Genomic DNA, 8,806 nt, shown 5'->3' on the forward strand with positions numbered 1-8,806 from the left:
CAATGGCACAATCTCAGCTCACTGCAGCCTCACCTCCCGGATTCAAGTGATTTCCCTGCTTTGGCTTCATGAGTAGCTGGGATTACAGATGTGTACCACCACACCCGGCTAATCTTTGTATTTTTAGTAAAGATAGGGTTTCACCACTTTGGCCAGGCTCATCTCGAACTTCTGACCTTATGTAATCCACCTTTCTCAACCTCCCAAGTGCTGGGATTACAGCCACGAGCCACCGTGCATGGCCGGCACTCTTAATCACCTAAGAAAAAAAGGGAGGGCTGGGCACAGTGGTTCACCCCTGAAAAACCCAGTACTTTGAGAGGCCAAGGCGGGTGGATCACTTGAAGCCAGGAGGAGTTCAGTTCGACACCGGCTTGGTCAACATGCTGAAATTCTCTCTTTACTAAAAGTACCAAAAAAAAAAAAAAAAAATAGCCAGGCGTGGTGGAGCGCGCCTGTAGTCCCAGCAGAATCGCTGGAATCAAGGAGTGGGAGGTTGCAGTGAGCCAAGATTGCGCTACTGCACTCCAGCCTGGCAACAGAGTGAGACTCCATCAGAAAGAAAGAAAAGAAAGAGAAAGAAAGAAGGAAGGAAGGGAGGGAGGGAAGGAAGGAAGGAAGGAAGGGAGGAAGGAAGGAAAGGAGGGAGGGAGGAAAGGAAGGAAGAGCTAGGACTAGCCAGGGTGTGGCTTTGTCTCAGTGGCTTGACGCGTGTACTGGGATACGTCATGTAAGAGCCAGGAGAAAACTGCAGGGTAACTCTGACCACAAGAGCAACAGCTCTCTGAAAAGAGACTGGCCCGGTACCCAGTCCGGTTTTATTATTTAGCTCCAAGGAGGAAGCTAAATAATTGTTAATTCACATTCTTACTCAGTAAGGAGCCACTCCAGAATGTCGAGGGAGAGGAACTCAGCTCAGTTCCTTTCAGCCACTGCCAGCAGATACCAAAGGAAGCCAGACGTGGCTGTGACTGGAGAAGAGTGAATGCCCCAGAATGTCCTCTCATTGAGAAGTAATTTAAAACTATTTTTCTAGAAAATGATACTTGACCAGGATCTGTTCATTTCTTTAAGCACAAAAGCCAGCACTGTCTAAACTAATTTCGCAATTGTTCAAGATGAACATCTGTAGAAACACACTGGCCACTCCACCAAAGCTCCTTACCTGCATGTAGCACCCCATTGGTCCACAGAGTAAACTTGCAGCTTTCACTTAAATTCAAGGTTGGTTTGTTTTAAATATGGTATGCTAGACAGTGATGGGAACTGAAGTCTGCCTAAGCTCCCTTCAAGCAAAGTGAATTCCAGTAATAAAGTGGGGAATATGGTCTCAATTAAAAATATGTATATAGTGGCAGGGCACAGTGGCTCAGGCCTGTAATCCCAGCACTTTTGGAAGCCAAGGTGGGTGGATCATGAGAGCAGGAGATTGAGACCATCCTAATCAACATGGTGAAACCCCATCTCTACTAAAACACAATAAATTAGCCAGGCATGGTGACATGTGTCTGTAGTCCCAGCTACTCAGGAGGCTGAAGCAGGGGAATCGCTTGACACTGGGAGGCAGAGGTTGCAGTAAGTTGAGATTGCACCACTGCACTCCAGCCTGATAACAGAGAGTCTGTCTCAGAAAAATAAAATAATAAGAAAATCAGCTGCCACCTGAGGAGCTGAGGAAGCCTAGAGCTCTCAGGAACAGTCCTTTCAGGGGCACTCAGGATGGTCCAGCGTCTGGCATACCAACATAGGCTTTCCTACAAAACAGCCCCCAACAAAACTAGGTGGTCTCGAACCCCTGGTAATAGAATCTTTTACCTTTATACCAAGAAGGTTGGGAAGGCACAAGAATATGCATGTGGCATGTGCCCAGGCAGACTGAGGGGTTTGTGCTGTAAAACCTAAAGTTCTTATGAGATTGTCCAAAACAAAGAAATTTGTCAGCAGGGCCCATGGTGGTTGCATGTGTGCCAAATGTGTTCGTGACAGGATCAAGCATGCTTTCCTTATCGAAGAGCAGAAAATCCTTGTGAAAGTGTTGAAGGCACAAGCACAGTCAGAAAGCTAAATAAAAAATGAAACTTTCTTGAATAATGAAAAGATTTGTCAAAAAAATACACACACACAAAACAAACAACAAAAATAGTGAGTGGAAACTAAGCAGGCAATATCTACTGTAGGATTCAGTATAAAATGCCTTGGCTGAGCAGTCTGTTGGGAACCTGTATATCGCTAGCTATAAGTTTTCTTTTTCTCTTGGGCTGCTCAGATTTCTCCAAAAGACACTTTAAATCTACTGCCTGGAAGGTGAGGCTCTGGCGTACAGAGATCCAGGGCCCAGTGGAGCTAGAAAGCCAGAGGTCTCCATATTCAAGACCAAGAGTGAGTTAAGTGAGATATACTTTTAACAGAATTTAATACTCCTTCTTTTTTCTTTTCTTTTTTTTTTTTTTTTTTTTTGAGATGGAGTCTTGCCCTGTGACTCCCACAAACTGTGTAAAAGTGTTCCTATTACTCCACATCCTCTCCAGCATCTGTTGTCTCCACATTTTTTAATGATCGCCATTCTATCTGGCATGAGATGGTATCTCAATGTGGTTTTGATTTGCATTTCTCTAATGACCAGTGATGATGAGCATCCTTTCCCCATTGCTTGTTTTTGTCAGGTTTATCAAAGATTAGATGGTTGTAGATGAATGTTGTTGCTCCAGATGCCTCTGTTCTGTTCCATTGGTATATTTCTGTTTTGGTACCAGTACCGTGCTGTGCTGTTTTGATTACTGTTGCCTTGTAGAATAGCTTGAAGTCCAGCAGTGTGATGTTGCCAGCTTTGTTCCTTTTGCTTAGGACTGTATTGGCTATGTAGGCTCCCTAGTGGTTCCATATGAAGTTTAAAGTGGTTTTTTCCCATTATGTAAAGAAGGTCATTGGTAATTTGAAGGGGATAATATTAAATCTATAAATTACTTTGGGCAGTATGGCCATTTTCATGATATTAATTCTTCCTAACCATGAGCATGGAATGTTTTTCCATCTGTTTGTGTCTTCTCTTATTTCCTTGAGCAGTGGTTTGTAGTTCTCCTTGAAGAGGTCCTTTACATCCTTTAATTATATTCCTTGGTATTTTATTCTCCTTGTAGCAATTGTGAATGGGGGTTCACTCTTGATTTGGCTCTGTTACTGGTGTATAGCAGGCGTCCCCAAACTTTTTACACAGGGGGTCAGTTCACTGTCCCTCAGACCGTTGGAGGGCCACCACATACTGTGCTCCTCTCACTGACCACCAATGAAAGAGGTGCCCCTTCCTGAAGTGCGGTGGGGGACCGGATAAATGGCCTCAGGGGGCCACATGTGGCCCACAGGCCATAGTTTGGGGATGCCTGGTGTATAGGAATGCTTGTGATTTCTGCACATTGATTTTGTGTCCTGCAACTTTGCTGAAGTTACTTATCAGCTTAAGGAGAGTTTGGGCTGAGATGATGGGGTCTTCTAAATATACAATCATATCATCTGCCAATAGAGGCAATTTTACTTCCTCCTTTCCTAATTGAATATTCTTTATTTCTTTTTCTTGCCTGATTGCTCTGGCTAAAACTTCCAATACTATATTGAATAAGGGTGAGAGGGGGCATCCTTGTCTAGTGACAGATTTCAAAGGGAATGCTTCCAGTTTTTGCCCATTCCGTGTGATAATGGCAGTGTGTCTGTCATAAATTGCTTTTATTCTTTTTGATACATTCCATCGACACCTGGTTGATTGAGAGATTTTAGCATAAAGCGCTGTTGAATTTTGTCAAAGGCCTTCTCTGCATCTATTGAGATAAACATGCAGTTTTTGTCTTTGGTTCTATTTATGTGGTTGAATTACATTTATGGACTTGCATATGTTGAACCAGCCTTGCATTCCCGGGATGAAGCCTACTTGATCATGATGGATAAGCTTTTTGCAATCCATCATGATCCTTCTTTTTTGCAATCAGTTTACAAGTATTTTATTGAAGATTTTTGCATCTATGTTCATCATAGAGATTGGCCTGAAGTTTCTTTTTTTGTTGAATCTCTGCCAGGTTTTGGTATCAGGATGATGTTGGTCTCATAAAATGAGTTGGGGAGAATTCCTCTTTTTGTATTGTTTGGAATAGTTTCAGAAGGAGTGGTACCATCTACTCTTTGTATGTCTGGTAGAATTCAGCTGTGAATCTGTCTGGACCTGGACTTCTTTTGGTTGGTAGGCTATTAATTGCTGCCTCAACTTCAGACCTTGTTATTGGTCTATTCAGAGTTTCAACTTCTTCCAGGGTTTAGGCTTGGGAGGGTGCAGGTGTCCAGGAATTTATCCATTTCTTCCAAGTTTACTGGTTTATGTGCATGGAGTTGTTTGTAGTAATCTCTGATGGTAGTTTGTATTTCTGTGGGATCAGTGGTGATATCCCCTTTATCATTTTGTATTGCATCTATTTGATTCTTGTCTCTTTCTTTTTTATTAATCTGCCTAGTGGTCTGTCTATTTTGTTGATCTTTTCGAAAAACCAGCTCCTGAATTTATTTATTTTTTAAGGATGTGCATGTGTGTGTGTGTGTGTGTGTGTGTGTGTCTGTGTCTATCTCCTTCAGTTCAGCCCTGATCTTAGTTATTTCTTGTCTTCTGCTAGCTTTTGAGGTTTTTTTGATCTTGTTCCTCTAGCTCTTTCAATTTTGATGATAGGGTGTCGATTTTAGATCTTTCCTCACTTCTCATGTGGGCATTTATTGCTATAAATTTCCCTCTTGACATTGCTATGAATGTGTCACAGAGACTCTGGTACATTGTGTATTCTTTCTCATCGATTTCGAAGAACATCTTTATTTCTGCCTTCATTTCATTGTTTATCCAGTCAACATTCAAGAGGCAGTTGTTCAGTTTCCATGAAGTTATGCGGTTTTTAGTTTCTTTTTTTTTATTGATTGATTGATTGATTGATTGATTTTTTTTAATTGCATTTTAGGTTTTGGGGTACATGTGAAGAACATGCAAGATTGTTGCATAGGTACACACATGGCAGTGTGGTTTGCTGCCTTCTGTCCCCTCACCTGTATCTGTCATTTCTCCCCATGCTATCTCTTCCCACCTCCCCACCCCCCGTTCCTCCCCCATTTCCCCCCAACAGACCCCAGTGTGTAATGCACCCCTCGCTGTGTCCATGTGTTCTCATTGTTCAACACCCGCCTATGAGCGAGAATATATGGTGTTTGATTTTTCTGCTCTTGTGTCAGTTTGCTGAGAATGATGGTTTCCAGGTTCATCCATGTCCCTACAAAGGACACGAACTCATCGTTTTTGATGGCTGCGTAATATTCCATGGTGTATATGTACCACATTTTCCCTATCCAGTCTATCATCGTTGGGCATTTGGGTTGGTTCCAGGTCTTTGCTATTGTAAACAGTGCTGCAATGAACATTCGTGTGCATGTGTCCTTATAGTAGAATGATTTATAATCCTTTGGATATATACCCAGTAATGGGATTGCTGGGTCAAATGGGATTTCTATTTTTAGGTCATTGAGGAATCGCCACACTGTCTTCCACAATGGTTGAATTAATTTATACTCCCACCAACAGTGTAAAAGTGTTCCTGTTTCTCCACATCCTCTCCAGCATCTTTTGTTTCCAGATTTTTTAATGATTGCCATTCTAACTGGTGTGAGATGGTATCTCAAAGTGGTTTTGATTTGCATTTCTCTAATGACCCAGTGATGATGAGCATTTTTTCATGTTTGCTGGCCTCCTGTATGTCTTCTTTTGTAAAGTGTCTGTTCATATCCTTCGCCCATTTTTGAATGGGCTTGTTTGGTTTTTTCTTGTAGATCTGTTTTAGTTCTTTGTAAATTCTGGATATCAGCCCCTTGTCAGATGGGTAGACTGCAAAAATGTTTTCCCATTCTGTTGGTTGCCGATTCACTCTACTGACTGTTTCTTTTGCTGTGCAGAAGCTGTGGAGTTTGATTAGGTCCCATTTGTCTATTTTGGCTTTTGTTGCCATTGCTTTTGGCATTTTGGTCATGAAGTCCTTGCCTACGCCTATGTCCTGAATGGTTTTGCCTAGATTTTTTTCTAGGGTTTTTATGGTGTTAGGTCTGATGTTTAAGTCTTTAATCCATGGAGTTAATTTTGGTGTAAGGTGTCAGGAAAGGGTCCAGTTTCTGCTTTCTGCACATGGCTGGCCCATTCTCTTAATCACTTTACACACATGTCTCTCATGTGTTGCATGTGGAGTAATATATTTATGTATATGCATGTGTGCATGTTGATTGATCAGATACTTACCTTTACTTTGTGTGGTGCACTCTATTTTCTATTTTATTACACATTTTTAAAAATTCACTGCAAACCACTAATTCCATATCCATATTTTTAAAACACTTGAAAAACACAGCTACACTAACCAGGCTAGGTTTCCTTTTTAGATTTTCTTTTTAGAAAAGAAAAATGCAAACTTTAAAGACAGCTATAAATTGGTTATTAAGTAAAAGGGAGAGCCCAAAGTTTCTGTCTCATGGAAAGACAGTTATCCGTCACTTGAGAGAGAAAAGAAGGAGAAAGTATTCTTGTATGGTATTAGTAAGTAAATATGCCTGCAAGTCAGACATCGAGAAACCATTCTCTAAACCTCAAGTTCACCATAATAGTACAGCTACCACATTTATTTTTATTCATTTGAAGTATTTTTTGAAGGTTGTTTTAATGTTTTTACTTTATTTTTTTATTTAAGTTCTGGGTTACACATAACAGAACTCTGTACAGGTCTGTAACATAGGTATACATGTGCCATGGTGGTTTGCTGCACCCATCAACCCGTCATCTACATTAGGTATTTATCCTAATGCTGTCCCTCTCCTTACCCCCAACCCCTGACAGGCCCCAGTGTGTGATGTTCCCTTCTCTGTGCCCATATGGTCTCATTGTTCAACTCCCAATTGTGAGTGAGAACATGTGGTGTTTGGTTTTCTGTTCCTGTGTTAGTTCGCTGAGAATGATGGTTTCCAGCTTCATCCATGTCCCTAAAAAATACATGAACTCATTCTTTTTCATGGCTGCATGGTATTCAATGCTGTATATGTGCCACATTTTCTTTATCCAGTCTAACATTGACAAGACATTTAAGTTGGTTCCAAGTCTTTGCTATTGTGAATAGTGCTGCAATAAACATACATGTATATGTATCTTTATAGTAGAATGATTTATAATCCTTTGGGTATATACCCAGTAATGGGATTGCTGGGTCAAATATTATTTCTAGCTCTGGATACTTGAAAAATTGCCACACTGTATTCCACAATGGTTGAAATAATTTACATTCCCACCAACAGTGTAAAAGCATTCCTATTTCTCCACATCCTCTCCAGCATCTGTTGTTTCCTGAGATTTTAATGACTGCCATTTTAACTGGTGTGAGATGGTATCTCATTGTGGTTTTGATTTGCATTTCTCTAATGACCAGTGATGATGAGCTTTGTTAAATATGTTTGTTGACTACATAAATGTCCTTTTTTGAAAAGTGTCTGTTCAGCCTTCACCCACTTTTAGATGGGGTTGTTTTTTCTTATAAATTAAAGTTATTTGTAAATTCCAGATAATAGCCCTTTGTCAGATGAATAGATTGCAAACTTTTTCTCCCATTCTGTAGGTTGCTTGATGATAGTTTCTCTTGCTGTGCAGAAGCTCTTTAGTTTAATTAGATCCCATTTGTCTTTTGGCTTTTGTTGCCATTGATTTTAGTGTTTCATTCATGAAGTCTTTGCCCATGCCTATGTCCTGAATGGTATTGCCTAGGTTCCCTCTTTTTCTCTTGTTTGGAAAAGTTTCAGAAGGAACAGTACCAGCTCCTCTTTGTATGACTGGTAGAAATTGGCTGGGAATCCATCTGGTCCTGGGCTTTTTTCTGGTTGGTAGGCTGTTAATTACTGCTTCAATATCAGAAATTGTTATCAGTCTATTCAGGGATTTGACTTCTTCTGGTTTAGTCTTAGGAGGGTGTATGTATCCAGGAATTTATCCATTTCTACTAGATTTTATAGTTTATGTGCATAGAAGTGTTTATACTATTCTCTGACAATAGTTTGCATTTCTGTGGGATCAGTGATGAACTTCCCTTTATCATTTTTTGTTGTGCCTACTTGATTCTTCTCTTTTCTTGTTTATTAGTCTTGCTAGCAGCAGTCTATCTATTTTGTTAATCTTTTCAAAAAACCAGCTCCTGGATTCATTGATTTTTTTTGAAGGGTTTTTGTTTCTCTCTCTCCTTCAGTACTGCTCTGGTCTTAGTTATTTCTTGTCTTCTGCTAGCTTTTGAATGTGTTTGCTCTTAATTATCTGGTTCTTTTAATTGTGATGTTAGGGTGTCAATTTTAGAGGACACCTGCTTTCCCCTGTGGGCATTTAGTGTTATAAATTTTCCTCTAAACACTGCTTTAAATGTGTCCCAGAGATTCTGGTACATTGTATCTTTGTTCTCAGTTGTTTCAAAGAACTTATTTATTTCTGCCTTAATTCTGTGATTTACTCAGTAGTCATTCAAGAGCAGGTTGTTCAGTTTCCATGTGGTTGTGTGATTTTGAGTCTCTTAATCCTGAGTTCTAATTTGATTGCACTGTGGTCTAAGAGACTGTTATGATTTCCATTCTTTTGCATTTGCTGAGGAGTGTTTTACTTCCAATTATGTGGTCAATTTTAGAATAAGTACTATGTGGTGCTGAAAAGAATGTATATTCTGTTTATTTTGGTGGAGAGTTCTGTAAATGTCTATTAGGTCTGCTTGATCCATAGCTGGGT

General features: G+C 40.2%; 1 pseudogene; it reads left to right on the plus strand.

Moving 5' to 3' along the window:
- The first annotated feature begins 1,719 nt into the window (after nt 1-1,719).
- On the plus strand, nt 1,720-2,065 carry LOC120360852 (large ribosomal subunit protein eL34-like; annotated as a pseudogene).
- Nucleotides 2,066-8,806: the final 6,741 nt, after the last annotated feature.

The sequence above is a fragment of the Saimiri boliviensis genome, chromosome 1, assembly GCF_048565385.1.
Source record: "Saimiri boliviensis isolate mSaiBol1 chromosome 1, mSaiBol1.pri, whole genome shotgun sequence".
Taxonomy (NCBI): domain Eukaryota; kingdom Metazoa; phylum Chordata; class Mammalia; order Primates; family Cebidae; genus Saimiri; species Saimiri boliviensis.